The sequence below is a fragment of the Adiantum capillus-veneris genome, chromosome 10 (assembly GCF_014529385.1).
Source record: "Adiantum capillus-veneris isolate H3 chromosome 10, ASM1452938v2, whole genome shotgun sequence".
NCBI classification, from domain to species: Eukaryota; Viridiplantae; Streptophyta; class Polypodiopsida; order Polypodiales; family Pteridaceae; genus Adiantum; species Adiantum capillus-veneris.
The window spans coordinates 94,210,018-94,235,963 of record NC_140940.1 but is presented as its reverse complement, the minus strand read 5'-3'; the positions used below and the strand labels follow the sequence as shown (position 1 = coordinate 94,235,963).

At 40.7% G+C, this 25,946-nt stretch overlaps 1 pseudogene; it reads right to left on the bottom strand.

Moving 5' to 3' along the window:
• Positions 1–21,132: 21,132 nt before the first annotated feature.
• Positions 21,133–21,412, bottom strand: LOC147449269 (uncharacterized; annotated as a pseudogene).
• Between the last annotated feature and the right edge of the window lie 4,534 nt (positions 21,413–25,946).

The following is a 25,946-nucleotide window of genomic DNA, read 5'->3' as shown; positions in this document are numbered from 1 at the left end:
GGGTTCCATAGTTTTTAAAAGAAAAAACAACACAAGGGAGTGTGCCCGCGGGCCATTTCCTACCCATCTCTCTCGAGCTACAAAGTTACAAAGGTGGAAAGCTATGAGGTACATAGTCATCATCTTGACTCCGGCTTGTGGGGAGATGATGCAAGGCATGCATAAATTTTCTATGCAAGGCATGAAGAATGTCGGATATTTGTGAAAACACAAAACTCCTATGGACTCCATGCAAGGCATGGTGGGGATCATGGAGTCAGAATTTTGTTCTTCCAATATGGCGTCCACTCGACAAGGTGACGGATCAGCAAACTCAATTTTCTTTAGAATCTATCTTGACTTTGAGCATGGACACAAGGTAGCATATATGATATCGACAATGCAAGGGCCATAAGATCAGCCAGTACAATATTACATTAGTTATGTGTGATTACAAATCAGGGTTTACCAAGGTACATCGGACATACTTTGATTATGGAACACATAATCAAGTGTTGACTAGCAAAGCATACGCCCAATCGGTTGACATGGTCGCGAGTAAGTAGGTTTTTTGATGTTTAGCTTGATCTCAGTTTTGTTTTGTAGGAACACTCTACAAACTTGTGAAAGATATCATGGTTGTCTCTACAAGGAGTCTTCACATTTCTTGGTCATGTCCTTTTCACCCAGTTCCGATACATGCAAGGCATAGGTTTATGTCTCTATTCAGGAGGATGGCTCCAACAAAGATAACCCATACAGGTTTTTATGATGCTCCTCAACACACAAAAAGGTGACTTCTTTCAAATGTTTAGTTCATCAATCGTAGCGGATGCATGTAGGCAAGGTTGTCTAGTGATAACGGCAAGTCAGGCATGGCATGTGACTTGTAACACAAAGGTACTCTTTTAGATACATCTTACTTACGATAACCTGTTTAGCATACCCAAGCGAGTTTTGAATGGATATCCTTTAGATTCCATGACATTCATGATGCCATAAAGGAGATCAGCAAGAGAAAGTAGTAAAATTCTCATTGATAGTGGGAAACAACCCTAAGATTTGTTCAAAGATGTTAAAAATAACACATAGTTGTCAGATGTTGCATGGGGCAAGGCATTGAATGGTCGCAGGGTTGTAAGATATTTTTTTATTTTTATTTTTTCATGGCCCAAGGGGCGAGATTCAGACTTGAAGGAAAATGACAGTGATCAACTCACATTACTAGCAGGGAACTCGTGAGCTCTTAGGAAATTTGGACGTTTTCAACTTTGTTGTGATGATAGTAGCCCAAGCTAGTTGACCAAAAACAACGTTTACAACACCTGCGACTTGGACACATGGCAATGCAGGGGCAACGTACAATGTAGCAACAATAGTAGTTTTCACCACCACTAGGTAGTTCTAAGATACTGGAACCGTCCCACTTACACTGCGAGTCACCTCCATGCATCCAATCAACTACCCATGTTTCTCCCTACCTACCTGCAATAGCAACAAAAGAGCAGCTCCAACTACCATTAGACTACCCCTTTTCACACAGTCAAAAGATGGTGTATCCCACACTCCTTTACCTTCTCATCTCTCTCTCATCTCGCTCCTCTCTCTCTCTCTCTTTCTCTCAGCCGCAACCAACCCCTCGATTCCACACACAAACACCCACAGAGGGCATGCAACTCCTTGAATTGCATCTCTCTCTCTCTCTCTCTCTCTCTCTCTCTCTCTCTCTCTCTCTCTCTCTCTCTCTCTCTCTTAATTTTTACCCACTCCCTTGCGACTGTGGTATGCCAATCCACGCACACACAGGTTGTTTATCTCTGGAGTTTGACTACATATCTCTCTCACTCTTCCTCCCTACACCATCTCACCTTATGTATTGACCTTTCATGTGGAGAAGCAACTACGCATGATAATTTCAGCCAAAGGAAAGATAAACTATCACCATGTATGGATTTCAAACGGGCACCAATGTACATTGAAATGGTTGAGCAAAAATTATGGATGAAGAAGCTTCAACATGATGCACCATTGGAAACTAAATGGGAAGCTTTCAAGGAAGTTATTTGTTCTTGTGCCGAAGAATGCTTTTCTATAAAGCATCTCCATGGTATCAACAAAGATAGATCACGCAAAAGGTAGTTTGATAAAGAATGTCAAGATGCTCGAAAGTCCTTGATAAAGCTGATGCAACTATGGACAAAGAAAACTATCAAAGTCATTTGCATACATACAAGGCATTGATTCAAAAGAAGAGAAGAAGATGGGAAGTAAAGCAACAACTTTTTCAAGTCCAAGAAAAGGCACATGCATGTGGAAGATTTTGGAGAAACTTGAGGGGCAAGCGGGTTGAGAATTTTGGTAACTTGAGTCTTGTGGATATGTACACACATTGTAGGCAATTATATGAGCAAGCAAATGCTGAAAAAATACCATTTTATGGTTCACTCCTATGTATGCCCTCTTTTTTTTACTATTGAGGATGTATGTGGTGGGCTTGAAAAGTTGGCCACTCGCAAAGCGGGAGATCTTCAAGGTATCAAGTCGAAGATGATCAAATGGATGGGAGATTTTACCCATGAGTGGATATGTGTTATGTTCAACCTTGCACTTCAACATGGTATGCCTTATGATTGGAGTACTAATTGGGTTAAGCCTTTGCACAAAGGAGGGTATGTAAACAATGTAAACAACTACTGGACTATAATGATTGGGTCTCTTATGGTAAAGTTGTTTGGGTGCATAATGGAGATGAAATCCAGTGATTGGGCTGAAGATAATGACAAGCGTGCAAAGGGACAAGCGGGTTTTTGTCGATGCCATAGCACCATTAATCATCTTGTCACTATTCATGTTCTCATGGAGGAAAGTCAGTTGAAAGGCAAGCGATTGTATTGTTGTTTTGTGGACTTTAAGAAAGCCTTTGATATGATTCCACGTAACAATTTGTGGAGAAGGATGGAAGAACTCCATTTGCCAAGTGAGTTTGTGCTTACGGTTTCTCGAATCTATGAGAAGGTGATTTGTCAATTGCGCATGGGAAGAGAGATTTTAGAAATTTTTGTAAGCACTATTGGGGTTAAACAAGGATGTCCGTTGTCACCAACTCTCTTTGGTCTATGCATCGATCAATTGGAACAAATGGTACTTGAATTTATGCAAGAAGAAGGCATTGAAGAGGTCACTATTTGCAATGCAGTAATCATGCTTTTGTTGTATGCGGATGATGTAGTGCTTCTAGCACACACTTTAGAAGATGCACAAAAGCTTATGGTTATCCTTGAGAACTTTTGTTTGCATAGTGGGCTGATTGTGAATGAATCCAAGACAAAGGTTATGCTTGTGAAAACCAACCATAAGGAGAAGCCATGCATTGTGTACAACAACGAGACACTTGAAGTTGTTGAGAGCTTTAAGTACCTTGGCCTTGAGGTTCCATCCAATCACAAGTGGCATAAATGTGCTATGTGCCGTTTGGAAGCGGGAAAGAGAGCATTCTATGCATTTGAGAACATGTGTAATGTGGGAAACATCAAGTGTTGGGTTCTTAAGAAGTATCTTTTTGATGCATTGGTGACACCGGTTCTTCTTTATGGAGTTGAAGTATGGGGTGGAGTTGAAGTGTGGGGTGGGAGCATCTCAAAGTCTAATTGGAAAGTGTTTGAGAATGTCCAAAAGTGTTTCCTTACAAAATTTCTCCAAGTGAAGACACAAACACCATATATGCTCCTAATTCTTGAGTCGGGATGTCTTCCAATGGAGGTTATGGGCACGGAAAGGGTTGTGGAGTACATGATAAAGATGCGTCAAAACCCCTCACATCAACTTCCTACAACTACATGAGAAGAAAGAAAAAAAGTTCAAAAGATGCATAAAAGCAAGATCTTGAGCACAGGATGCAAGACATAAACAAGTGATTTGGGAGATGGGATGCATTACACTTGCTATATAACGCTTCAATTGACTCCCAAGTTAATGAAGCTTTTCTACAGCACCAATGTATTACAGCTTGGGAGAAATTCGGTGGGTCACGCTTCATACATTACACCACCCATATTGCCCCCAACTACAAAACCATGTTCTTTGCTGAAAGAGGAAACCGTACTCACACTTACATGCTTGAGCCTATCCCCTTGTTGACGATACGCACTATTGTAGCCATTCGGCTTAGCTCCCATTTCCTTCGATGTGAGATAGGGCGTTGGGGCAATGTAGAAGAGTCAAATCGCCTATGCACATTATGCTCACTACAAGTTCGAGAGTCTGAGTACCACACCCTACTAGAGTGCTCAGATTTTGGTCACATCCTAGCTTTCTTTTCTCACATTTTCAGCCATAACTTAGACCTACACACTTTCCTCTCCTAGCCAAAGTCTAGGCTCTCCATTGCGACTCTCATCACCACAATTTTGGAGTATGGAGAGTTACTCATTAGCCATACACATACTACATCACATGTAACTTTGGTCCCATAGGTCATATTTGACCTCCAAGGACGATAATAAAATCTCTCTCTCTCTCTCTCTCTCTCTCTCTCTCATGCACTGATCGCCCAAGTGATCTCTCCCTCTTTCTCGTTCCAGCCGCAAACCAATCTTTTGTACTAATTCTCTCTCTCTCTCTCTCTCTCTCTCTCTCTCTCTCTCTCTCTCTCTCTCTCTCTCTCCCTCCCAATACGACTACTTCTAGAGGCAAACATTTGGAAGCTCTTCAATTGTAAGCCACGCTGCAAATCCATTGAGCAGATAGTGATTGCTATATAGTTTCTTCTACAAGTGCACCCCTTCCCGAAAGGCTTCATTAAGAATCAAGTCATGCCGATCAATGAGAAATGAAGCATAGAGTTTAGCAGCTTGGCTCGACATATTGTTGCAGCCATCAAGCCTAGGAGGTATGAGGGGAAAGAAAGGGAACCTTCATAATGAAGGACAACAGAACCTTCCAAGAGCACCACATATAAGGAAGAAGGCAATGGAGGGTGATCTATATCTTGCACACAGGATTTGTGGATTGAGAATGGTGAAAATATTGCAATAAGTAGCAAAACAAAAATGGAAGGAAGTTGCAGCGCAGACATTTCATGCATGGTAGTCTATTTTGTTGAAGGTTCAAGTCAGAGTAGTACTGTGGCTTTTGGTAATTAGAGATAATTAAGAAGAGAGTGAAGGAGGCAAATGGATTTGTTGCTTGAGAGGAATTGAAGGTTCTTGCTTTGGATGTATTGTCAAGGTGAGCATAGCACACCCTCCCTCTCATTCAGTGTAATTGACCCTTCTCCGTAACTCTCTGTCTCTCTCTCCCCCCTCCCACTATGAGTGCTTACAATGGTGGATATTGATGAAGCTCTTAAGCGACTCGTGCAATACTTTCTCGGACAACGTCGGGCATTGAACACATTGCTTCATGCACACACATCCACAATCCACAAAACCATTAACACATGTGAAATTAGTGAGAAAATCTATCCAATTATGCCATAATTACACTAGCGTAGGCTATTGCTCCCCGAGAATGGTGCCAACTGTTGTGTTACATTTGGAGTCGAGGTGGCCCTGCAAAATACCAAAATAACATGCTACAAACCATCAAACTAACCAATTTGCATACCTGGTATAACCCATATCACATAATCAACATTGCACGCGATCAGAGAGAGATAGAGGGCGCAGGAAAGTGAGGGAATGCATGCGGATCTCCTAAAGCAAAGTGCTACATCAGCATGGTGAGGGAGAAGAGAAGAGAGAAGAGAAGAAACATAGAGGCACTAGGAACAATCTCCCCAAGTGCAAGAGTGAGAATTTCCCTCTTGCTTGTAATTATTTATAGATTCACGATGCTAAAAAATGAATACATAATGGCCGGTCGGACATAAATGGCTATAGATCATAATGAGCAGTTGAGTAAGAAATGTACATATCCCTTATCTATAACATACTCTCAGGTTGGTAAAGCAATTGTCCTCAACTGCAAGGTACATAAGTGGTGGGGTCCAATGTGAGGTACAAGATGATGAGTACATGCTTGCATAACACACTCAGTTGCTAAAAACCAAAAGAGTAACAATGATTAGTAGAAAGTAATTTAAAAGTGAAAAATGTGTAACCTATGGATTGTTTGATGGAAGTGCATGAAGTCAATGTGCATAGGTACAGAGTGCAACATTGGTCAAAAATGTTTTTCCAGATAGACCACCATCTATCATCGTGAGATACCCATTCATCTTATACTTTCATATCAATCCATACCAAATGTGGTGGGCCAGTTCCACATATAATGGAACCACAGAGAGTTTTGTCTTACCAGGCATAGGCACTCGAGTACACATGTATCCACATCCATAAACTTCCATATCATTATTGCAAAGTGGAGAGTCATTGCACATGAGGTGTAAGCACGCTAATTACACGTGTCAATAACCATAAGTTTCCGTAACAAGATGTGGAGTGAAGAGTCCTGCCCTCTTCAAGAGTAGGAGCTCTAGCATCTGTAGAAATTGTGCCCTTCCAATTCCATATCCTTGGGCATGACAATGTCCAATGTCTCAACAAGTGTGCTACATAATGTGACCAAGGTTTTTCGTAAAAATGTATACCTAGAAGTTCTCGGACGTGACACCATTGCATGTAGCTTTATCTGCAATAGTGTTCTCAAAGACAAAGTAGTAAAAATGACTTCTTATCAATTGCAAAACTAGTTTAAGCACACACAAAATGCATTAACATTTTAAAAGTTTGTAATGAGAGCTGTTTACAATGTAGGGATGGGAGTCAATAGAGATTAGTATTGTGTGATAACAATACGAAGGTCAAATAGCAGCTCTAAATGAAAAAAATTAATGATCGTGCTTTAATTTAGGCAACTTGCATAATAAAATTTAAAAGAAAATCCCATGCCTAATACATGACCTTAACCTTAACCATCAAAAAATGATATTAGAAACATTAGTAGGGATGACATACAATATTAAGTATTATACCATATGATGGAACATTAAAGAGAACCTTTGAGCCAATTCATTGTAAATATAATTCCACTTCACCTCTACCAACAAGTATAACTAGACATAATTAAGGTAATATCTTGTGCAAGAAACAATGAGAGGGCAATTTTGTTGTTGATAGTAGATAGTTGCGTTCATAGTTATATTTGCATTGCTATAGTTGGGAGAACATTCACTTTAGGTGGTGGTAGCTACAATTGTATCCGGTCAAACCATCTTGCTTTCCACGGAGCTACATCGGTTCGTGTCAACTCAACTTAACTGAGAGTAAGGGTGGAATGTTTTAAAGTAATTATGTCTCATGTGTCACTACAGTTTCTTGACGTGAGTTGAGAAAGGTTGTTACTAAGACCATGTGCCTAAGACCTTAACTCAATGACCTTCTTTTATTAAAACAAATGTAGCTTTCTCACACATTTACATAAGACTATGCTCAAGAATAAGGAAGAAATAGATTTTGCCATCATCCAATTTCCATGTGGCACTAATCAAGAATCTTTATCCAATAATGTGCATCATGCAATCTTCAACAATATTAGAAAGCACAAAAAACGTGATAAATGGGGTTAGAGAGCCATTATGTTGTCTATTGCATTTATTCGTGATATTAGGTATACCACCACCATTTTGTATGTTATTCTCTTCTTCTTTCAATTTCTTGATGAAGTTATGAAAGTGGTCAAAATGAACCCATCATCTAAATATCCTCAAATGTGGCTTGCTCTACTTGGTGAGAATCAGAGATGCATAAATGTGTAGTTTAGATTTAAATGAATGTAATACCTTGTTTTAATGAGTGATATTTATGGAAGTGCTTGCATACAAGGTGTGGAGCACGTAATGAGGTTTAAAAGAAACCTAAGAAAAGAAAAGAGAGATATGATGCCGGTTGTATACACCCACTCCATGAGGGGAATGTGTGTGTGTTGTTGTTGTTGTGTTTGTATGTGGGTGGATATATCATTTGAATACAAAGGTAGGGCCTACAATTTGGTTTGATTATGGATATTGGCCATCATCCAAAAGGGAAGGGGGAGAGGGGGAAAGAGTGAGAGAAAAGAAATGAAATGTTACATTAAATGTCTTTAAAAGGCCAAACTAACACATAAGTCAGTACACAAGATTGGTTCGCCACTGGAACAATAAAGAGGGAGAGATCACTTGGTCCATCAGTCCTGTGCATGAGGGGGGAGAGAGAGAGAGAGAGAGAGAGAGAGAGAGAGAGAGAGAGAGAGAGAGAGAGAGAGAGAGAGAGAGAGAGAGAGATGAGAACGGAAAGGAGTGTGGGATACACCATCCTTTGACTGTATGAAAAGGGGTAGTCCAACGGTAGTTGGAGCTGCTCTTTTGTTGCTATGGCAGGTAGATAGGGAGACACATGGGTAGTTGATTGGATGCATGGAGGTGACTCGCATTGTAGGTGGGACAGTTCCAACATCTTAGAACTACGTAGTGGTAGTGAAAAGTACTATTGTTGCTACATTGTACGTTGCCCCTGCATTGCCGTGTGTCCAAGTCGCAGGTGTTGTACACGTTTTTTTTTGGTCATCTAGCTTGTGCTACTATCATCACAACAAAGTTGCAATGTCCAAAATCCCTAAGAGCTCACCAATTCCCTACTAGTAATGGGAGTTGATCATTGTCATTTTCCTTCAAGTCTGAATCTCTCCCCTTGGGCCATGAAAAAAAAATATATATATATATATATCTTACAACCCTGCGACCCTTCAATGCCTTGTGCCATGCAGCGTCTGACAACTATGTGTTATTTTTAAGATCTTTGAACAAATCTTAGGGTTGTTTCCCACTATCAATGAGAGTTTTACTACTTTCTCTTGCTGATATCCTTTATGGCATCATGAATGTCATGGAATCTAAATGATATCCATTCAAAACGTGCTTGGGTATGCTAAACGGGTTATCACAAGTAAGATGTATCTAAAAAGAGTACCTTTGTGTTACAAGTCACAAGCCATGCTTGACTTGTGGTTACCACTAGACAACCTTGCCTACATGCATCCGCTACGATTGATGAACTAAACATTTGAAATAAGTCACCTTTTTGTGTGTTGAGGAGCATCATAAAAACCTGTATGGGTTATCTTTGTTGGATCCATCTTCCTTAATAGGGACATAAACATATGCCTTGCATGTATCGGAACTGGGTGAAAAGGACGTGACCAAAAGATGTCAAGAATCCTTCTAGAGACAACCATGATATCTTTCTCAAGTTTGTAGAGTGTTCCTACAAAACAAAACTGAGATCAAGCTAAACATCAAAAAACCTACTTACTCATGGCCATGTCAACCAATTTGGCCTATGCTTTGCTAGTCAACACTTGATTATGTGTTCCATAATCAAAGTATGTCCGATGTATCTTGGTAAACATTGATAACAAATCAATTATTAAGATATCGGCCATACTTATGCATTATGGAACACATAATCAAGTGTTGACTAGCAAAGCAAAGGCCAAATAGATTGAAATGGCCATGAGTAATTAGTTTTATATGTTTAGCTTGATCGATTTTGTTTTATAGGAACACTCTACAAACTTGAGAAAGATATCATGGTTGTCTCAAGAAGGATTCTTGACATCTTTTGTCACGTCCTTTCAACCCAGTTCCGATACATGCCAGGCAAATGTTTATGTCCTCATTAAGAAGATGGATCCAACAAAGATAACCATACAGTTTTTATGATGCTCCTCAACACACAAAAGGTGACTTATTTCAATGTTTAGTTCATCAATCGTAGCGGATGCATGTAGGCAAGTTGTCTAGTGGTAACCACAAGTCAAGCATGCTTGTGACTTGTAACACAAAGACTCTTTTTAGATACATCTTACTTGTGATAACCCGTTTAGCATACCCAAGCACGTTTTGAATGGATATCATTTAGATTCCATGACATTCATGATGCCATAAAGGATATCAGCAAGAGAAAGTAGTAAAACTCTCATTGATAGTGGGAAACAACCCTAAGATTTGTTCAAAGATCTTAAAAATAACACATAGTTGTCAGACGCTGCATGGCACAAGGCATTGAAGGGTCGCAGGGTTGTAAGATATATATATATATATTATTTTTTTTCATGGCCCAAGGGGAGAGATTCAGACTTGAAGGAAAATGACAATGATCAACTCCCATTACTAGTAGGGAATTGGTGAGCTCTTAGGGATTTTGGACATTGCAACTTTGTTGTGATGATAGTAGCACAAGCTAGATGACCAAAAAAAAACGTGTACAACACCTGCGACTTGGACACACCGGCAATGCAGGGGCAACGTACAATGTAGCAACAATAGTACTTTTCACTACCACTACGTAGTTCTAAGATGTTGGAACTGTCCCACCTACAATGCGAGTCACCTCCATGCATCCAATCAACTACCCATGTGTCTCCTATCTACCTGCCATAGCAACAAAAGAGCAGCTCCAACTACCGTTGGACTACCCCTTTTCATACAGTCAAAGGATGGTGTATCCCACACTCCTTTCCGTTCTCATCTCTCTCTCTCTCTCTCTCTCTCTCTCTCTCTCTCTCTCTCTCTCTCTCTCTCTCTCTCTCTCTCTCTCTCTCTCCCCCCCCTCATGCACAGGACTGATGGACCAAGTGATCTCTCCCTCTTTATTGTTCCAGTGGCGAACCAATCTTGTGTACTGACTTATGTGTTAGTTTGGCCTTTTAAAGACATTTAATGTAACATTTCATTTCTTTTCTCTCACTCTTTCCCCCCTCTCCCCCTTCCCTTTTGGATGATGGCCAATATCCATAATCAAACCAAATTGTAGGCCCTACCTTTGTATTCAAATGATATATCCACCCACATACAAACACAACAACAACAACACACACACATTCCCCTCATGGAGTGGGTGTATACAACCGGCATCATATCTCTCTTTTCTTTTCTTAGGTTTCTTTTAAACCTCATTACGTGCTCCACACCTTGTATGCAAGCACTTCCATAAATATCACTCATTAAAACAAGGTATTACATTCATTTAAATCTAAACTACACATTTATGCATCTCTGATTCTCACCAAGTAGAGCAAGCCACATTTGAGGATATTTAGATGATGGGTTCATTTTGACCACTTTTCATAACTTCATCAAGAAATTGAAAGAAGAAGAGAATAACATACAAAATGGTGGTGGTATACCTAATATCACGAATAAATGCAATAGACAACATAATGGCTCTCTAACCCCATTTATCACGTTTTTTGTGCTTTCTAATATTGTTGAAGATTGCATGATGCACATTATTGGATAAAGATTCTTGATTAGTGCCACATGGAAATTGGATGATGGCAAAATCTATTTCTTCCTTATTCTTGAGCATAGTCTTATGTAAATGTGTGAGAAAGCTACATTTGTTTTAATAAAAGAAGGTCATTGAGTTAAGGTCTTAGGCACATGGTCTTAGTAACAACCTTTCTCAACTCACGTCAAGAAACTGTAGTGACACATGAGACATAATTACTTTAAAACATTCCACCCTTACTCTCAGTTAAGTTGAGTTGACACGAACCGATGTAGCTCCGTGGAAAGCAAGATGGTTTGACCGATACAATTGTAGCTACCACCACCTAAAGTGAATGTTCTCCCAACTATAGCAATGCAAATATAACTATGAACGCAACTATCTACTATCAACAACAAAATTGCCCTCTCATTGTTTCTTGCACAAGATATTACCTTAATTATGTCTAGTTATACTTGTTGGTAGAGGTGAAGTGGAATTATATTTACAATGAATTGGCTCAAAGGTTCTCTTTAATGTTCCATCATATGGTATAATACTTAATATTGTATGTCATCCCTACTAATGTTTCTAATATCATTTTTTGATGGTTAAGGTTAAGGTCATGTATTAGGCATGGGATTTTCTTTTAAATTTTATTATGCAAGTTGCCTAAATTAAAGCACGATCATTAATTTTTTTCATTTAGAGCTGCTATTTGACCTTCGTATTGTTATCACACAATACTAATCTCTATTGACTCCCATCCCTACATTGTAAACAGCTCTCATTACAAACTTTTAAAATGTTAATGCATTTTGTGTGTGCTTAAACTAGTTTTGCAATTGATAAGAAGTCATTTTTACTACTTTGTCTTTGAGAACACTATTGCAGATAAAGCTACATGCAATGGTGTCACGTCCGAGAACTTCTAGGTATACATTTTACGAAAAACCTTGGTCACATTATGTAGCACACTTGTTGAGACATTGGACATTGTCATGCCCAAGGATATGGAATTGGAAGGGCACAATTTCTACAGATGCTAGAGCTCCTACTCTTGAAGAGGGCAGGACTCTTCACTCCACATCTTGTTACGGAAACTTATGGTTATTGACACGTGTAATTAGCGTGCTTACACCTCATGTGCAATGACTCTCCACTTTGCAATAATGATATGGAAGTTTATGGATGTGGATACATGTGTACTCGAGTGCCTATGCCTGGTAAGACAAAACTCTCTGTGGTTCCATTATATGTGGAACTGGCCCACCACATTTGGTATGGATTGATATGAAAGTATAAGATGAATGGGTATCTCACGATGATAGATGGTGGTCTATCTGGAAAAACATTTTTGACCAATGTTGCACTCTGTACCTATGCACATTGACTTCATGCACTTCCATCAAACAATCCATAGGTTACACATTTTTCACTTTTAAATTACTTTCTACTAATCATTGTTACTCTTTTGGTTTTTAGCAACTGAGTGTGTTATGCAAGCATGTACTCATCATCTTGTACCTCACATTGGACCCCACCACTTATGTACCTTGCAGTTGAGGACAATTGCTTTACCAACCTGAGAGTATGTTATAGATAAGGGATATGTACATTTCTTACTCAACTGCTCATTATGATCTATAGCCATTTATGTCCGACCGGCATTATGTATTCATTTTTTAGCATCGTGAATCTATAAATAATTACAAGCAAGAGGGAAATTCTCACTCTTGCACTTGGGGAGATTGTTCCTAGTGCCTCTATGTTTCTTCTCTTCTCTCTTCTCTTCTCCCTCACCATGCTGATGTAGCACTTTGCTTTAGGAGATCCGCATGCATTCCCTCACTTTCCTGCGCCCTCTATCTCTCTCTGATCGCGTGCAATGTTGATTATGTGATATGGGTTATACCAGGTATGCAAATTGGTTAGTTTGATGGTTTGTAGCATGTTATTTTGGTATTTTGCAGGGCCACCTCGACTCCAAATGTAACACAACAGTTGGCACCATTCTCGGGGAGCAATAGCCTACGCTAGTGTAATTATGGCATAATTGGATAGATTTTCTCACTAATTTCACATGTGTTAATGGTTTTGTGGATTGTGGATGTGTGTGCATGAAGCAATGTGTTCAATGCCCGACGTTGTCCGAGAAAGTATTGCACGAGTCGCTTAAGAGCTTCATCAATATCCACCATTGTAAGCACTCATAGTGGGAGGGGGAGAGAGAGACAGAGAGTTACGGAGAAGGGTCAATTACACTGAATGAGAGGGAGGGTGTGCTATGCTCACCTTGACAATACATCCAAAGCAAGAACCTTCAATTCCTCTCAAGCAACAAATCCATTTGCCTCCTTCACTCTCTTCTTAATTATCTCTAATTACCAAAAGCCACAGTACTACTCTGACTTGAACCTTCAACAAAATAGACTACCATGCATGAAATGTCTGCGCTGCAACTTCCTTCCATTTTTGTTTTGCTACTTATTGCAATATTTTCACCATTCTCAATCCACAAATCCTGTGTGCAAGATATAGATCACCCTCCATTGCCTTCTTCCTTATATGTGGTGCTCTTGGAAGGTTCTGTTGTCCTTCATTATGAAGGTTCCCTTTCTTTCCCCTCATACCTCCTAGGCTTGATGGCTGCAACAATATGTCGAGCCAAGCTGCTAAACTCTATGCTTCATTTCTCATTGATCGGCATGACTTGATTCTTAATGAAGCCTTTCGGGAAGGGGTGCACTTGTAGAAGAAACTATATAGCAATCACTATCTGCTCAATGGATTTGCAGCGTGGCTTACAATTGAAGAGCTTCCAAATGTTTGCCTCTAGAAGTAGTCGTATTGGGAGGGAGAGAGAGAGAGAGAGAGAGAGAGAGAGAGAGAGAGAGAGAGAGAGAGAGAAATTAGTACAAAAGATTGGTTTGCGGCTGGAACGAGAAAGAGGGAGAGATCACTTGGGCGATCAGTGCATGAGAGAGAGAGAGAGAGAGAGAGAGAGAGAGATTTTATTATCGTCCTTGGAGGTCAAATATGACCTATGGGACCAAAGTTACATGTGATGTAGTATGTGTATGGCTAATGAGTAACTCTCCATACTCCAAAATTGTGGTGATGAGAGTCGCAATGGAGAGCCTAGACTTTGGCTAGGAGAGGAAAGTGTGTAGGTCTAAGTTATGGCTGAAAATGTGAGAAAAGAAAGCTAGGATGTGACCAAAATCTGAGCACTCTAGTAGGGTGTGGTACTCAGACTCTCGAACTTGTAGTGAGCATAATGTGCATAGGCGATTTGACTCTTCTACATTGCCCCAACGCCCTATCTCACATCGAAGGAAATGGGAGCTAAGCCGAATGGCTACAATAGTGCGTATCGTCAACAAGGGGATAGGCTCAAGCATGTAAGTGTGAGTACGGTTTCCTCTTTCAGCAAAGAACATGGTTTTGTAGTTGGGGCAATATGGGTGGTGTAATGTATGAAGCGTGACCCACCGAATTTCTCCCAAGCTGTAATACATTGGTGCTGTAGAAAAGCTTCATTAACTTGGGAGTCAATTGAAGCGTTATATAGCAAGTGTAATGCATCCCATCTCCCAAATCACTTGTTTATGTCTTGCATCCTGTGCTCAAGATCTTGCTTTTATGCATCTTTTGAACTTTTTTTCTTTCTTCTCATGTAGTTGTAGGAAGTTGATGTGAGGGGTTTTGACGCATCTTTATCATGTACTCCACAACCCTTTCCGTGCCCATAACCTCCATTGGAAGACATCCCGACTCAAGAATTAGGAGCATATATGGTGTTTGTGTCTTCACTTGGAGAAATTTTGTAAGGAAACACTTTTGGACATTCTCAAACACTTTCCAATTAGACTTTGAGATGCTCCCACCCCACACTTCAACTCCACCCCATACTTCAACTCCATAAAGAAGAACCGGTGTCACCAATGCATCAAAAAGATACTTCTTAAGAACCCAACACTTGATGTTTCCCACATTACACATGTTCTCAAATGCATAGAATGCTCTCTTTCCCGCTTCCAAACGGCACATAGCACATTTATGCCACTTGTGATTGGATGGAACCTCAAGGCCAAGGTACTTAAAGCTCTCAACAACTTCAAGTGTCTCGTTGTTGTACACAATGCATGGCTTCTCCTTATGGTTGGTTTTCACAAGCATAACCTTTGTCTTGGATTCATTCACAATCAGCCCACTATGCAAACAAAAGTTCTCAAGGATAACCATAAGCTTTTGTGCATCTTCTAAAGTGTGTGCTAGAAGCACTACATCATCCGCATACAACAAAAGCATGATTACTGCATTGCAAATAGTGACCTCTTCAATGCCTTCTTCTTGCATAAATTCAAGTACCATTTGTTCCAATTGATCGATGCATAGACCAAAGAGAGTTGGTGACAACGGACATCCTTGTTTAACCCCAATAGTGCTTACAAAAATTTCTAAAATCTCTCTTCCCATGCGCAATTGACAAATCACCTTCTCATAGATTCGAGAAACCGTAAGCACAAACTCACTTGGCAAATGGAGTTCTTCCATCCTTCTCCACAAATTGTTACGTGGAATCATATCAAAGGCTTTCTTAAAGTCCACAAAACAACAATACAATCGCTTGCCTTTCAACTGACTTTCCTCCATGAGAACATGAATAGTGACAAGATGATTAATGGTGCTATGGCATCGACAAAAACCCGCTTGTCCCTTTGCACGCTTGTCATTATCTTCAGCCCAATCACTGGATTTCATCTCCATTATGCACCCAAACAACTTTACCATAAGAGACCCAATCATTATAGTCCAGTAGTTGTTTACATTGTTTACATACCCTCCTTTGTGCAAAGGCTTAACCCAATTAGTACTCCAATCATAAGGCATACCATGTTGAAGTGCAAGGTTGAACATAACACATATCCACTCATGGGTAAAATCTCCCATCCATTTGATCATCTTCGACTTGATACCTTGAAGATCTCCCGCTTTGCGAGTGGCCAACTTTTCAAGCCCACCACATACATCCTCAATAGTAAAAAAAGAGGGCATACATAGGAGTGAACCATAAAATGGTATTTTTTCAGCATTTGCTTGCTCATATAATTGCCTACAATGGTGTACATATCCACAAGACTCAAGTTACCAAAATTCTCAACCCCGCTTGCCCCTCAAGTTCTCCAAAATCTTCCACATGCATGTGCCTTTTCTTGACTTGAAAAAGTTGTTGCTTTACTTCCCATCTTCTCTCTCTTTTTGAATCAATGCCTTGTAAGTATGCAAATGACTTTGATAGTTTTTCCTTGTCCATAGTTGCATCAGCTCTTTATCAAGACTTTCGAGCATCTTGACATTCTTTATCAAACTACCTTTTGCGTGATCTATCTTTGTTGATACCATGGAGATGCTTTATAGAAAAGCATTCTTCGGCACAAGAACAAATAACTTCCTTGAAAGCTTCCCATTTAGTTTCCAATGGTGCATCATGTTGAAGCTTCTTCATCCATAATTTTTTGCTCAACCATTTCAATGTACATTGGTGCCCGTTTGAAATCCATACATGGTGATAGTTTATCTTTCCTTTGGCTGAAATTATCATGCGTAGTTGCTTCTCCACATGAAAGGTCAATACATAAGGTGAGATGGTGTAGGGAGGAAGAGTGAGAGAGATATGTAGTCAAACTCCAGAGATAAACAACCTGTGTGTGCGTGGATTGGCATACCACAGTCGCAAGGGAGTGGGTAAAATTAAGAGAGAGAGAGAGAGAGAGAGAGAGAGAGAGAGAGAGAGAGAGAGAGAGAGAGAGAGAAGAATGCAATTCAAGGAGTTGCATGCCCTCTGTGGGTGTTTGTGTGTGGAATCGAGGGTTGGTTGCGGCTGAGAGAAAGAGAGAGAGAGAAGGAGCGAGATGAGAGAGAGATGAGAAGGTAAAGGAGTGTGGGATACCCATCTTTTGACTGTGTGAAAAGGGGTAGTCTAATGGTAGTTGGAGCTGCTCTTTTGTTGCTATTGCAGGTAGGTAGGGAGAAACATGGGTAGTTGATTGGATGCATGGAGGTGACTCGCAGTGTAAGTGGGACGGTTCCAGTATCTTAGAACTACTTAGTGGTGTGAAAACTACTATTGTTGCTACATTGTACGTTGCCCCTGCATTGCCATGTGTCCAAGTCGCAGGTGTTTTAAACGTTGTTTTTGGTCAACTAGCTTGGGCTAACTATCATCACAACAAAGTTAAAACGTCCAAATTTCCTAAGAGCTCACGAGTTCCCTGCTAGTAATGTGAGTTGATCACTGTCATTTTCCTTCAAGTCTGAATCTCGCCCCTTGGGCCATGGAAAAATAAAAATAAAAAAATATCTTACAACCCTGCGACCATTCAATGCTTGGCCCATGCAACATCTGACAACTATGTGTTATTTTTAACATCTTTGAACAAATCTTAGGGTTGTTTCCCACTATCAATGAGAATTTTACTACTTTCTCTTGCTGATCTCCTTTATGGCATCATGAATGTCATGGAATCTAAAGGATATCCATTCAAAACTCGCTTAGGTATGCTAAACAGGTTATCGTAAGTAAGATGTATCTAAAAGAGTACCTTTGTGTTACAAGTCACATGCCATGCCTGACTTGCCGTTATCACTAGACAACCTTGCCTACATGCATCCGCTACGATTGATGAACTAAAACATTTGAAAGAAGTCACCTTTTTGTGTGTTGAGGAGCATCATAAAAACCTGATGGTTATCTTTGTTGGAGCCATCCTCCTGAATAGAGACATAAACCTATGCCTTGCATGTAACGGAACTGGGTGAAAAGGACATGACCAAGAAATGTGAAGACTCCTTGTAGAGACAACCATGATATCTTTCACAAGTTTGTAGAGTGTTCCTACAAAACAAAACTGAGATCAAGCTAAACATCAAAAAACCTACTTACTCGCGACCATGTCAACCGATTGGGCGTATGCTTTGCTAGTCAACACTTGATTATGTGTTCATAATCAAAGTATTCCGATGTACCTTGGTAAACCCTGATTTTGTAATCACACATAACTAATGTAATATTGTACTGGCTGATCTTATGGCCCTTGCATTGTCGATATCATATATGCTACCTTGTGTCCATGCTCAAAGTCAAGATAGATTCTAAAGAAAATTGAGTTTGCTGATCCGTCACCTTGTCGAGTGGACGCCATATTGGAAGAACAAAATTCCTGACTCCATGATCCCCACCATGCCTTGCATTGGAGTCCATAGGAGTTTTGTGTTTTCACAAATATCCGACATTCTTCATGCCTTGCATAGAAAATTTATGCATGCCTTGCATCATCTCCCCACAAGCCGGAGTCAAGATGATGACTATGTACCTCATAGCTTTCCACCTTTGTAACTTTGTAGCTCGAGAGAGATGGGTAGGAAATGGCCCGCGGGCACACTCCCTTGTGTTGTTTTTTCTTTTAAAAACTATGGAACCCCAAAGGGTTTGAGCCCTCAAGTGAAAAGGACACTTTTTTTTGCATATCAGTGATGGCGACAGTGCAAACGAAGGTGGGAGAGCTTTAGTTCTCGCTACAGACTGCGAGGATCAAGGCTACTATGTTAACCTTCTCCCCCTCATCAACGCAAGTTTAACAAGCCCAACAACACATGTTTTTGCGACTATTGTCTAGCGCTCTTATCCCTGCTAGTGGCCATATCCATGGCAATTTGTCTTCGTCTTGGTGCCTCTATTGTGGAGGAGATCACTCCCATAGCTTTGTTTGCTCAGATTCCTTGACCCAAGGGACCATGTCCACCCCATACGACATGAGAGAGAGAGAGAGAGAGAGAGAGAGAGAGAGAGAGAGAGAGAGAGAGAGACCACACATGCACCATGCAAAGCCTCCATGCCTTGCTACCCTCCTCCCCTCTCCCCTTAGCCCAATAACACCGCAATATCAGGGAAATGCCATGAGAATTCCTATAAGTACTAGAATTCCTAGCCCTAGTCTATTCTTAGAATCCTCCATACACACCATGTAGTTAGGGCCTTGGCCTAGGTCTGTGACCCCCTGGTTTTCCCTTTGGCCTTACATATTTCTTCAAGGCTTTTGGCACAATGTACTGGGAGTTCATCTCTCATATATTTGGTAAAATTGGGTTTGGGCCAAGAATGAGGAAATATATCTATCTACTTGGGGAAGGATCATACTCAAGGCTGCTTACAAATGAAAAAATATAAAATGCCTTTGAAAAGATCATTGAGATAGGGTTGTCCCCATAATCCCTCTTATGTATGATGTTGCCTCATATCCCTTTTTTACCTACTTGGATAAGTTCGCTAAAGACCTTGGCTAAAGACCAAGTCTTGCAGGGTCTTCTGCTCTCCAACAAACAAATAATGGGGCAGGGTTATGCAGATGGCACATTTATGTTCGTAAAGGCTAACAATGTAAATGTCAACAGAGCTATTGATTTTCTGGAACTGTTCTCAACTGCATCTAGGCTAGACTACTTGTACAATATTTAGTCATTAAAGTTATCCTATTGGAGTCCATGTGTCTTAGAAAAGCTTGTAGGAATGGAATCCTAGATAGGGTGTATCAGAAAATAGCTTCCTAGCACTGTAAGCAGTGGCCTTTGCATGTTAGAGTCAAAAATAATTTTGAGCATTTTGATCCCTTAAGTCCTCTACTTTCTCCCACTCCATTCATTGGTCCAAGGCTTAGTTTCAAAAATTTAACTCAATCGTAGCTATGTTTTTGTGGGGAAAGAATAAACCTCATCTGCTTTGATCGCCTAGTGAACTCAACCCTGACATCATGGGGATTGGGCATATTAGAACTTGACACCTATGTAGTGGCTAGGAGGGCAACATTAGTAGAGTATGTGTTGGAAAGAAACAGAGATTGGGTTGAATATATTTGGTTTGCAGTTGAACATCCTGTTGTATATTTTCACGCCTAAGACTTTGCCTACATGGGGAGAAATTGTTCTCTGATGTTATAATTAAAAGTGGGTATGATGTCTCTACTATGCTTATTAAATTTTGGAAGATGGTTGCCTCTAAGCTCATTTGGTAGGGGCGAGCGAAGTATTTTGGGAATTCCATAGGCCAAGAATCATTGTATTGGAGTTTTGTTTTTCACAAACCTCCTGCTTTGGTGTTAGGGAAAAAAGCTCTTCATATGTACAAAAAGGGTCAAGCTTTATTGATCAAGGGGTGGACTCTCCGGGAATTGCTCTTCCCTTTTTGCACATGAGAAGAAGGTACAAGCTTAAAAAGTCATCTAAAGCATGTATCAATGGGAAACAAGTGCCAATCAATCAAGACATAGATGCAAGAGACAAGGACTGGGTTTTGCCCAAATGCTCAATGCATTGGTGGACAGACTGCATGGGAATTAAAGTGACTAGATACAATATCAACATTTGCATTCATTAAGACAGAAGATGAAGGGATGCATAGATGTTTACACTCCTTTAGAATTTGGTTCTTATCGTTCATATGAACTATTAGAATACTTTTATGTATGAAAAGTATAGAATCTTCAGGTCTTCTATCACTTTGAACTTAATCAATGATAGAATGAATGAAGATGCGTTGACTTTGACACCACAAGAGCTAAGTATGAAAGCCCTAGTGGACATACTGTAACAATATGATTCAATTTCACAGGGGGAGAGAGAGAGAGAGAGAATCCAAAATCTTCGTTCTTTATTTTATACATAAAAAAACGAAGAGAAAAAAAAAAGAGCAGGCCCGCTTCTTCATGCATGACAATGATGATGTGGCCCATAATGAAGGAGAGGATGTAGCGTATGCACAAGAGGGAGTGGGGAAGGGCGGGAGCTGTACATCAGGAGACCGGGGAGTAGATATGGGAGACGGAAAGACCGGAGTGGGCCGACTTCAGGAGTAGTCGATTGGAGGTGGAGTGGGGTAGTCGAGATCAGGAGTATCGATTGGAGATGGAGTGGGGTAGTCGAGATCAGGATTATCGATTGGAGGTGGAGTGGGGGTAGTCGAGATCAGGAGGAGTGGGGGGCTGCTCGGAGGGGTGGCCCGGAAGCAGGCGGACATAGACGCCAAGCTTCATCCCCTCGTCACAATGGTCGGCGTGGCCACATGTGAAGTGGTAGATTCCTGCTTGCTGCAGGGGGCCGAAGATGGTGTGGCCTCTTTCGTCCATGAAGAGAGGGGGCCGCTCCTTGGTGGCGTTAACGTTGCACAAGGCCCAGTCAAGTGGGCTCAAGAGCAGCACGTTGTGGAGCTGTGGATTATACTCAAACACTGCACACACAAAAACCACACACACATAAGCTGAGCTTCTCTCTCCACTATCTCTCTCTCCTCTCTCTCTCTCTCTCTCTCTCTCTCTCTCTCTACTTACGCAGGGGTGTCGCCCACATGGATATGGTGCTCAAGCGTCCAGGCCGTGAAGTTGGTGCGGAGACTCCATCCGTTCTCGTTGCCTACGCGGTGCTGTACTCCTGCGCTCCCACTCGCCACCATAAACGCAGCCACCACTATGACTCCAATGAGCACACTGCGTTCGTCATTTTTGAATCACCTTTGCAATTGCCTTCTCATCCTTTATATACTTACCTTGCTTTCAGTCGCTCAACTTTAGGTTATGGGTGACCCTTTCCAATTACCTTTGAAAAACAAGATTTTCAAAAAGGTTGAAGTAGCCTTTCTAACTTTAGCTAATAAGGTCGCACACATTTTTATAAATGGGAAATTGGGAATCAACAAATATTCATTTTAGTCCCCATCCGCACTAGCACTAATAATTCGGGTGCATCCGCACGGCGGGGGTTAGAACCCCTGCCAGTCTTCATCAGTTTTGTCGCGTACGCCAACTCCTGCCAGTGCAAAGCAGACCTTTTAACCAGACGAGGCGGGATAGCCAATTTGTTTTCTAACTCTGTCGATTTTGGCAAAGTTGAGCCTTTAGATCCTCGTTTGTTGACGATAGTGGGCTGGGGTTCCACCCCTCGAGTGTGGATCCGCCCTTCGAGTGTCAATCTAGGGCATCTCATGTTATTTCAAGACAAGGGCCTTCCAAATCCATCAAAATTAAAAAAGGAGGAAGCGTATTGTTGATCTTCAAAAAAGGTGTGAAGTAAGATCACACATTCATAACTACATTTTGCAAGAAAATTGCAATATTACACAGCACGATCTCACGTTGTTGTCTTCTGGCACGCTTATAATGTGAAAACAAAATGTTCACCTCACTTTTAATGTCTTCTGCTATGTAGGACCAAATGTGACAATTAATGTACATAATGTCCAATATGCGACAACTGTTGCCATGGTTGTAGTCGTGTACATGTCTTACTCGGGTGGGGAGGCCTTGGACATGGCACTATTGCGTGTTTTATCGCATTAGAATATGTCCAATTTGGAAAATGTACATACAGTACTCCACTTCGACCCAGATGCTATGGCATACACTTGTACAATCTCCAAGGCCTTTCTAATTACCTCTAGGCATGCTTTGGAGAAAAGTAGGGAGTCATCTGCAAATTGCTTCACGAGCAGTTGGTTGTTGTTTGGTAGAGAGAGCCCTTGAATCTTCCTTCTTGCAGTAACACTATCTTCAGGTAAATCCAATAGCGAACATTAGAGGGGCCAGTGGACAACCCTATTTGATTGATCTTTTGACTGCAAATGCTCCCACTATTCTCTCATTAAATAGGAGCTCATAGTGGCTACCAACACCAGTAAGCCTACTAGCCGACACATCCGCGACCCAGTGGGCTAGAGGATGAGATCCAATAGCGAACATCAATGCGATTGTAGTGCAAGTTTTCCACAATTTAAGGAATTTTTTCCAGCTCGTTTGGCTTTTTGTGGGGAAAAAAGATATTTTTTGGCTTAAAATGACAAAAAATGGTCAACAATGGCTCAAAAGGCCACATCATAGACATTTCCATGAATATGACAGTTGGAGTAACATTTTAGAAGAGGAATACCATCTCATTTAGCCTCTCTATGAAGGGATACTTCTTCTATGGAGTCCCTAGTGCAGTAGTGCATTGTTCTAACCCCATGTTTGAGCGTACGAGGGTTCCACTTAGGTTTTCTTCTCTTCAAAAAGGTGTGTAAGTTTTGTCTATGAAAGTGTTGAAGCTTCCATAAAATGTCCTTGACGAAGAATTCAAGATGCAAGAAAGGGTTTTAATAGGGCAAACATACATTGTATTTGTGCAATTGGGAGTGAGACTACACCCAATCATCACAAACACAAGAGTTTCGAGTTGATCTTGGTTTCTCTTTTAGAGTAAAGCTTTCATGGCTGGAGTTTTGTTCTTTTTTGGTGTGTCTTTTTCTTCAAATCTTTTGTGACTCGTTTAATTTTGTTGCGAACTCTCACTCACAATCGAAGGCAACCGCACTAGGCACTTCTCGACAATGTCTAAAGCACACTTGCTAAAGCATCATTGTCATGTCATGCAAGCCGTGACACGTATTAAAGGATACGATTTGATACCTCTATGATTTAAAAGATCCATTAGTATATGCACAAATTCACACTTAAGAGGTCCACAGACAAAATGAGCATAATCCATTAGGAAGGAAATGGGATCTAAGGGAGCCTCTTTATTTGCCATGGGTTAAAAAGGAGATTATGAAAGGGGAAAATGGGTGGATGCCATGTGGACTAAAATGGTGGGTATGGAAGGGCCTAAAAGTAAGTGGTCAAAATTGTACTCAACTTTTCTCTAAATAGTTGAGTAAAACCCAATCCTTCCTCTCTCTAGTGGCTCCCAATTCCTCCCCCCTCTCTCCTAAAAGGGGGTCCCTCCAAAAATGTGTTGATCATTCCCTCCCTCTCTCTCTACTATACCATCTCTCACTTCTCTTCAATACACCTTGTACGTTGCTTCTGTTTCCTCCCCTAATTTTTCTCTCCAAAAGCTCTGCAACAGAAGTTTGAACCTCCTTTCCCTCCTCAAGCTTACTGCTTCAACTCCCTCAAGAATGCTACATTCTGCTCAAGCTGAAGCTTTCCATTTTTCCATGAACCTCACTAAACACCTCTACCAAAGCTAAAGATCTACAATATTTCTGCTAGATCATCCCTCTTTCTTTTCTCAACAATTTTCCTGCTCCTTCTCCATTCAGCTCTCTAGATAGGATCTACTTCCCTCTCAAGCTTTGCAACATTATCTTCCTCATTGAGCCAAAAAACAGGTTGAGTAGTACAGCAGTAAGTGCATCAATCGTCTTTGTGTACCATCAAGAATCTTGCTCTTTATATACAGTTGAGAACCCGAATGTGCAGTTTTCACAAAGTCTATTATTTAGCTAACCCAAATTATTTTCTCATATTGAACTAATCATTTAATGTGGGAAAGTAAATGCGAACAAGAATTAGAATATAGACATGTGCTTTTAGATCTAGCTTAGCACGAGACCAAAGGAAGAGAAGGCAACATGTGAAAAATGGAGATGGTCTATCAAAAAGCAATGACCAGATAATGGAGTTTAAAAGACCTTATGGTTAGCTTCATTAAAGACCTCCAAAGGTTAGTGTTAAAAGTCCTTATACATAGGACCTTTAGGTATTTTAGACCTTAAACAAGCTAAGCATGTGCTTGAGGTGCTTGTCGTGCTTGATGACTAATTAGGTGCTTGAGGTGCCTGTCATTCTTTCTGGCTAATGTGCTTGCGGGGCATGACTAAGGTTCTTAAGGGGTGAGGTGTTCCAAAGTCAACCTAGATCCCTACACAAGGGGATACAAGCCCTACAAGTAGGAACACACATACTCACTCACTCAAGGAAAGCCCAAGACAAAAGAGGCAACAAGCACACATGTCAAGCTCCCCCCATGTTGCCCTCATAAGGCGCCTAAAGCCTATTGGTTGGTCTCTAAAGGGGTCAAATGATAATTTAGTTTGTTTAATTAAATGTTTAAGCATTATTCAAGCTCTCTCTCTCGAAGGGGAAAGGAGGAAACTTGTCCAAAGTCTACCTCTATTGCTTGAAATGACCTAGGCTTGTGATTGGGTGGGCTTGACATGAGCCAATGAGCTTCAAGCATGATCTAGAAGGGGGTCGACCCAAGCAAGGAGGGGGTGTGCTTTCAATACATACACCCTCACACACACTCTCTTGGTTTGAATCAAGAACTTCATCTCCTTCTCCAAGCTTGCTAGGAACTTGAGAACCTACACCAACACTTCTTGGCTATGGAATGCAAATCCAACCAAGAGCCATGATCCAAAGCAAACTCTTTCCATCTTCTTCATCTCCACTACTATGCTACTATGCTAGTAGTCATCATTTTTGTCATCTAAGACAACTCCTCTCAAGCTTTTCAACATTATCTTTCTCATTAAGCCAAAAACTAGTTAAGCAGTATAGCAGTAAGTGGCATCAATCATCTTTGTGTACCATCAAGAATCTTGGTCTTTATACAGCTGAGAACATGGATGGGCATTGTCATAAAATCTAATACTTAACTAACCCAAACGATCTCTCATATTGAACTGATCATTTGATGTGGGAAAATAAATGGGACCAAGAGTTAGAATATAGACATGTGCTTTTAGATCTAGCTCAGCATGAGACCAAAGGGAGAGAAGGAAATATGTCCAAAAGGGAGATGGTATATCAAAGAGAATGACCAGATAATGGAGTTTAAAAGACCTTAGGGTTAGCTTCATTAAATACCTCCAAAGGTTAGTGTTAAAAGTCCTTAGACCTAGGA